At 39.9% G+C, this 6,895-nt stretch overlaps 1 pseudogene; it reads right to left on the bottom strand.

The window, feature by feature from the left end:
* Positions 1–480: 480 nt before the first annotated feature.
* Positions 481–1,433, bottom strand: LOC104982823 (annotated as a pseudogene).
* Between the last annotated feature and the right edge of the window lie 5,462 nt (positions 1,434–6,895).

Raw genomic sequence — 6,895 nt, 5'->3', positions numbered from 1 at the left:
CCGAAAACACTAAAGACAGCTTGATTCTTTCAAGTCAGTTCCCAGGGGGGCGTGTCTGTGAACGTTTACATGCCCTAGAAGCACATAGTAAAAAACGGGTATCCCAGTCTTCAGCGTAGAACTATTTACAATAGCTAGGACGTGGAAGCAGCCTATGGGTCCATCAGCAGATGAAGGGATAAGGAAGTTGGAGTACACGTACACAGCGGTGTCTTACACAGCTCTAACACGGAACGCATCCATGTCAGTTCTAATGAGATGGAATGAACGCGGAGCCTACTATACTGCGTGAAGTAAGTCAGAAAGAGAAAGACAAACACTGTCCGTTAACACAAATATATGGAGTTGAGGACCTTGTAGGTGGTGCTGAACATCCAACATGCAGGGCAGCAAAGAAGAAACAGACATATAAAGAACAGACTTTGGCCTCAGTGGGAGATGGTGACGGTGGGTTAATGTGAGAAAGTAGCCCAAAAAGGTTTACATTAGCTTATGCAAAACAGATGACCAGTGCGAGTTTGACAGGTGGAGCAAGGCAACCAAAAGAAAGAGGATAGAGAAGAGGCAGCCACAATGCAGGAGAGTGCATTGCCATCTTACAATGGAAATCCAGGGGTAAACCAAATCCAAAGTAGTAAGGGCAGTTTCTTTCTATGTTGATATTGCTGGGGCATTCCAGTTCCTTTATTGAACCAATGATTTTCAAAGCAATACCAACGATTTTCAAAGCAACATAATGGGTACGGAAGTGAATAGAGAAGGGATGTATGCAGGAGACTAAGCAACTGGCCAAAATGAATGGTAAAGAGGCTGACAAACATACCCTGGAGGAGGAAGAGAGACTGCAGTGAAAGGCTAAAGAGCATGTCAGCAGTTACTCTGCTGTTAGCGAATGGGTGAGGTTCCCTCCTTGACATCTCAAATGCCAGGTCAGCTAAATCCTGGAACCAAATCATGTTCACAACATTGATGAGAATGAAGTGGGGGAGCACAAAGAGAGATCACTGAGCTGAAGAACTTCAGCTATGACCAAAAATCTCCATGTAGAGATGGATTACCAATAATATGGGCCACTACTGACTGAAGCACAGGACTGAAAAGTCCATAAAACAAGAGGAGACTGAATCAGAAAACTCCAGCATCACAAGTGCAGCAGTGAAAAGTTCTCCCAACAACATTTGGCTCACTTTCCTGCTTCCTCTCTGTGCTCTGGGCTTCCCTCTGAGCCAGGATACTGCTTGCCCTTTTTTGATGCTACTCCTCCCTCTTTTGTTGAATTTGAGCATCCAACTTTGAGACGGTACAAATTCCCAAGACAGAGTCTGATTTCCCTGGCAAGGTCCTGCAGAAAGGTTGTGACATTCAGCCATCACTTCACTGTCCAAACTATCAACTACAGAAAGGAGAGAAAGAGGTTTCCCCAAATATTTCATCATGAAGGACTCAGTAGCTTCTCTATCTTGGCTCTGGCTCCAGCTGCAACCCTTATCCACCACTGGCCTCTGGCTCCGTTGAGCTACTCCACTCCTGGCCACCAGTTCCTACCCAGGCATTCCCAGGGCAGGGGACACTGTGTCTGCACTGCAGTGTACATTTTTGTATCACAATAAATGGCTGATTTATTCTGATAAGTGTACAGAAAGTGACAAATCACTGCCATGTGTATGAATCATTTTTTAAATCACTGGAGCATGTTCTCATGGCAGCGATCATAATGCTTTATTTCCAGTAATGCTTTTCAAATGTGTACTCTCATTGGTTAATGTAGTAATTCTTTATTTGAACTAATTATCATCTGATTATTAGTTGACTGTAACTGCTTACGTGTTTTAATTTTTGTAACATTAGTTACTGCAATATCAGTAAAATCCATCAATGGCATTTACTTTCCAAAAGAGATATGAAAACAAAGGGCCCATTTTACCTGGTGAAATGAAAAAAGGTAACTAATACTAATAGAGCCATAGGAAAACTTTCAAGTAAGAATATAGTAATATAGGCATATTCTATTAGAATGGTTCTGTAGTAAGACATTAATACTAATAGACTGGTAAGCATTACATTAAAAACGATTTTCTAAACTATATCTTATACAAATATATTAAGGTGTGTTTACCTTTGGTGCATGATTTCACTGCTGAGTTGTTCACCTACATGTTCTTGACTGCTTAGTTGTCTCTGACTCTTTGCAACTCCATGGCCTGTAACCTGCCAGGCTCCTCTGTCCATGGACTTCTCTGGGCAAGAATACTGGAGAGGGTTGACATTTCCTTCTTCAGGGGATCATTCTGAGCCAGGGATCAAACTCAGGTCTTCTGTATTGGAGGAAGATTCTTTTCCACTGAGTCACCACAGAAGCTCCATTTACCTACAGTATGTTTGCTCAGTCTTGTCCCATTCTTTGAGACCCCATGGACTGGGGCTCGCCAGTGCCCCAGTGCTCTTCTGTCCATAGGCTTCTTAAGGCAAGAATACCAAAATGGGTTGCCATTTCCTTCTCCATGGATTTACCTAAAGAAGATATATTAGAAAGATCAATCACTACTTTAGAAGAACCAGTCAACACTATATTACTTATTTATAATGGCTTACTAAGAAATTCTAAGTATTTTTGTAAACGGGGAAATATAAAGATTAGTAGACATCAGTATTAAAATAAGACATAAGCACTGAAAATGGAGCTATAGTATTGCTTTATAAGAATAGTAAAATTTAATATACTTACATATATATGTATATAAGTATATTAAATTTCATATATGTATGAATATATATGTATAAATATTTATGTACATATGTGCATATTGGAGAAGGCAGTGGCACCCCACTCCAGTACTCTTGCCTGGAAAATCCCATATACAGAGGAGCCTGGTAGGCTGCAGTCCATGGGGTCGCTAACAGTCGGACACGACTGAGTGACTTCCCTTTCAATTTTCACTTTTCACTTTCACGCATTGGAGAAGGAAATGGCAACCCATTCCAGTGTTCTTGCCTGGAGAATCCCAGGGATGGCAGAGCCTGGTGGGCTGCCGTCTATGGAGTCGCAGAGAGTCAGACACGACTGAAGCGACTATGTGTATATATGTATGTGTATATATATATATATATATATATATATATATATAATGGCTATATAAACTAGATAAATTCTAAAGAAACCCTTGGAAAATAAGTTTTAGTTCTCTCCTTCGTTAAGTGTATTTTCTTCTATTAGATATGATTTTACATGTTAATTCCTAGAAGGAAGAATTTTATATAGGGAAAAATAATCTGTCAGCAGAGTTCTTTCAGGTATAGACATGCATTAGCTGAGGTGACAGAAATTGCAGAGTTTGTCCTTAGTGGATCTCTTCATTTTGTTACTTTTGGGATTTTTAGTGAAAAACATTACCTTTATTTGCTTAATGAGAAAATTCCAAATACGTTTACTTCAAAGACACTAAGGCTTTTAACTCCTAAATGGTTTAAATATTTTCATTATTTATCCTTTTCTTTTGTATTAAGAAAAAGGAAAATCACACAATTAAAGAATATGCCACTCAAGAGTGATCATACTGGTGACATATGAGACGGCAATAAATTATGAAAACATGTGATGGTAAAAGTTCTCTTTTGTATTTTATAGTGATTAAGTTAACCCGACTGGTAAACCTAGTAGAATATTTTGCTCTTTTTATTTTTGGTTTTTTTTTTTTTTTTTTTAGACTTTCCCTCAAAGGTCTCCATTTACCCCTCCTCCACCTCTGTATTTTCTTCCTGCCCTACTTTCTCTGCGGCTCATCTCGCGATACATCCAGGTTCCTTACGCTCGTCTCCTCGTGCCGTACATCCGGTTCCTTATGCGCTTGACGGAAGAGGCAGGGCTGCGTTCAAAATTAGTTTAGCTAGCAGTCGACTCAGGGGCTTTGGTGGTGTGTGTTCGGAAGAACGAGACAAAAAAAGGTAAAGAATTGGGCATTTTAAGATCAAAAAACAGATTTATACCTTATGAGAACATGTTTATAGGTATAGTGTCAGTTTTTACTGGAGAAAAATGGTAACTCAGACTGATTTTTCCTGTCAGGTTTTTTCCCGTAAGACCTAATAGCTGAGTGTATGTATATATGTGTGTGTGTGTGTGTGTACATTATCCTGAAAAGTCTTATTAGTTTATTTCTTGAAAAATATCTTTAATTTTTATTCCTTGGAGAATCAGTGCCTGAAGTAGCAATGGAAAGCCAGTGAAGTTTGAGGGTTCTTTTGTCTGAATGGAGGGCGTGGGGATGGGATGGACGAGGTGGGGGCGGAGCGGGGGTGGGATAAAGAAGGGGGTTTGAAATGTCTGGATGTTGGCTGTGGGAGGATATACTGGGCATATACTCCTACCCTGGGACTGAGAAAGCTGTTTTTGCTTTGTAACTTTTCTTTGATGTATAAGGCTGGATCTTTCTCCACAAGCTTATGGCTACTAGGGCGGGATGTTGGTTGCTTTTGGTGTGTAATTCATTTTTTTTCTGTTGGTTTGGGGCTGCTAGTCGTGTGCAGTGTTGCCTTGGTGTGCAGTTCGGCTTTTTTCCGTTGGCTTGGGGCTGCTAGTCATGTGGAATGTTGCGTTGGTTTCTCGCAAAATGTGGCTTTGGTGTGTAATGCGGCTTTTTTGCTGTCCACTTGGGGCCGCTGCTTCAGTCGTCTCTGACTCTGTGCGACCCTATAGACCGCAGCCCACCAGGCTCCCCCGTCCCTGGGATTCTCCAGGCACGAATACTGGAGTGGGTTGCCATTTCTTTCTCCAGTTGGGACCGCTAGTCATGCAGAATGTTGCTTTGGTGTGTAATGCATTTTTTTCCCCGTTGGCTGGTGCCTGTTAGAGGCGCGGAATGCTTCTTTGGTGTGTAATGCGAAATTTCTCCCTCCGCTAGGGTCTTCTAGTTGTGCAGAGTGTTGCTCTGGTGTGTAGTTTGGCTTTTTTCCGTTGGCTTGGGGCTGCTAGTTGTGCGGAATGCTACTTTGGTGGGTAACGCGGCTTTTCTCCCTCCACTTGGGGCTGCTAGTTGGGCTGAATGTTGCTCTAGTGTGTAATTTGGCTTTTTTGTTTGTTTGTTTGTTTCCCTTGCCTTGGGGCTGCTAGTTTACCGGACTGTTGCTTTGGTGTGTAAACCGGCTTTTCTCCCTTGGCTTGGGGCTGCTAGTTGCGGGGGCTTAGTCGTGCAGAATGTTGCTCTGGTGTGTAATTCGCCTTTTCTCCGTTGGCTTGGGGCTGCTAGTTGTGCGGAACGCTGCTTTGGTGGGTAACGCGACTTTTCTCCCTCCACTTGGGGCTGCTAGTTGGGCTGAATGTTACTCTAGTGTGTAATTTGGCTTTTTTTTTTTTTTTCCCCCCCTTGCCTTGGGGCTGCTAGGGCACCGGACTATTGCTTTGGTGTTTAAACTGGCTTTTCTCCCTTGGCTTGGGGCTGCTAGTTGTGGGGGCTGTTGCTTTGGTGCCTAATCCAGCTTTTCTCTCTTGGCTTCTGGCTACTAGTCATGGGATATTGCTTTGGTGTATAACTCAGATTTTCTCCCTTGCCTTGAGTCTGCTAATTGCGCATCTGGATGTAACAGCCCAGGCTCCATTTTGTTTCACGTGCACTCTTTTTTTTTTTAAACAGTTTTTCTCTGAGATAGTGACAGTAGTTGAAAAACTTAACCAGTATACCGAACCATTTTACTTATATGACTTAAAACTAAAGTTTTCAAATGTTGAACTGTTGATTAACTTAACAAAAATGGTCAAATTTTAATGTTCATAAAAGTTAACATTATTTTGTCTGGAGCTATGATTCTTAGTTTACCAAACTAAGTAACCACAGGTTAAATTTTCCTCAGCAAAATATTTTATTCTCTTGTGGCTTTTATGACTTAGTATTGTAGAAGTTTTTAAATTTAAGTGTATTTTACAGATTATTTGCTGTGTAATCAATATAAACGTGAGAAAATGGGGAAATTTGAAAATGTGTTTAGTGTATTTTATGTACATTTTATAAAACTTAGATACTGTATTTAGGTTTTAATGAGTGAGTTCTTTAAACACTGCAGCTCAAAACAGTTTTCCAGCAGCCTTCTAATGTAATTTAAACTTACAGGTTTTTGTTATCTGTAAAAAAACAGCATTCATTAGGTCAGGGCTTGTTTTCCTTTTTGCGTTACAAGCTTCCTTGTATTTTAAGTAAACATTTTTAAAAGTTCAGTTCTTTTTAAATGATATTGGAACATTTTGGCTCATAATTTGTTCTTTGGTATATTTTTTTGCCACCTAACAGTAAAATGATGGAAGCCGATCGGCCTGGAAAACTGTTAATAGGAGGCCTCAGTGCTGAAACAACGGAGGAGTCTCTTGAAGCTGAATTTGGGAAATATGGTCACATTGTGGAAGGTAACTCTAGAATCGGATATGACTGAGTGACTGAACTGAATCGAACTCTAGAATCAACATACGTAACTCTTTAAAGCAAATGTATACTTGATATATATCCATGGACAACTATGAGTAGTTTCAGGTTTTTGTTTTTTTAATTGGGCAAGTACTTGGCAGTCAGTGAAAGGGTCTCCTCTTACTGAAAAGGGAAGAAAACAGTGCCTTTAAAATGTACTAGTGGTCCTGGGATGTGAAAGAGAATAAGACATGGTAATAGTAGAATTATTGAGATTTACTGTTCATTTTTAGAATACTAGGAATAATATATAAAAATCAAATTCTGTGATATTTTTATATCATGTATAAAACGATATATAGATTTTTGTTTTTAAGTAACTTTCAAAAGTTTGTACTATGTTGATAACATTCAGGTATGTTAAAGGGTCTTATGAGAAATTGTCAAAGGAGTGATAATTTTGAAAATAGTAAAGTTCAATTTGATGTGACATTTTAAATTTAAAA

Source organism: Bison bison, unplaced genomic scaffold (assembly GCF_000754665.1).
Source record: "Bison bison bison isolate TAMUID 2011002044 unplaced genomic scaffold, Bison_UMD1.0 scf7180017621692, whole genome shotgun sequence".
Classification (NCBI taxonomy): domain Eukaryota; kingdom Metazoa; phylum Chordata; class Mammalia; order Artiodactyla; family Bovidae; genus Bison; species Bison bison.
The sequence above is the reverse complement of the archived record's forward strand: the minus strand, read 5'-3'. Positions and strand labels throughout refer to the sequence as shown.